At 36.8% G+C, this 544-nt stretch overlaps 1 protein-coding gene across 1 annotated transcript in view; it reads right to left on the bottom strand.

Moving 5' to 3' along the window:
• LOC104949528 (lipoma HMGIC fusion partner-like 4 protein) overlaps positions 1–544 on the bottom strand; it is a gene marked incomplete at its 5' end in the record, with an annotated part of 9,681 nt that overhangs the window by 8,093 nt on the left and 1,044 nt on the right. The window lies entirely within an intron of this gene.

The raw sequence follows: 544 nt of genomic DNA, 5'->3' as shown, positions 1-544 counted from the left end.
AAGACCAACAGAAAAGTGCAATTTTTGCCATAAAGTGTAGCAATAGCATATTTAGGAATATAGTACATTTCAGAGATTCAGGTAGCCTATAGGTAGGTAGACCTTCTGTAAACTATAACACTTTGTTTTTTAAGTAAAACACAATACTTTCAAGTACATTCAGAACATTGGAAACCCTGACTATTAGAAAACATCTCTCTGTTGCTTCAGAGGCCATAACAGACTTTGTTGATTTAGCAACAGTTGATTTAAAAAATCTAATCAATTTCAGTCCAACTCTCTCAATAACCTTGGCCAAAACAATAAACAGTTCAACATAAAGTGCCAGTTGCACCAACAACGTAATAAATAGTTCAACATAAAGTGTACCATTTAAAATAAAATAAAAAAGTGCCAGTGATTGACCTCAATCCCTCCTCTTCTTCCAATATCCTGATGAATAATAAAATCTCTCTGTTGCCACTGTTTGATCAACGCGAATTGGGTGTGGGTCCTTGTACTCCGAGTCGGGCTAACGTCCACGCTAGCTTCCACGCTAGCTGCT

The sequence above is a fragment of the Notothenia coriiceps genome, unplaced genomic scaffold, assembly GCF_000735185.1.
Source record: "Notothenia coriiceps isolate Sejong01 unplaced genomic scaffold, NC01 NC01_scaffold00016403, whole genome shotgun sequence".
Lineage (NCBI taxonomy): Eukaryota > Metazoa > Chordata > Actinopteri > Perciformes > Nototheniidae > Notothenia > Notothenia coriiceps.
Note: the sequence above shows the minus strand (reverse complement) of the source record. Positions and strands in the feature narration are given on the sequence as shown.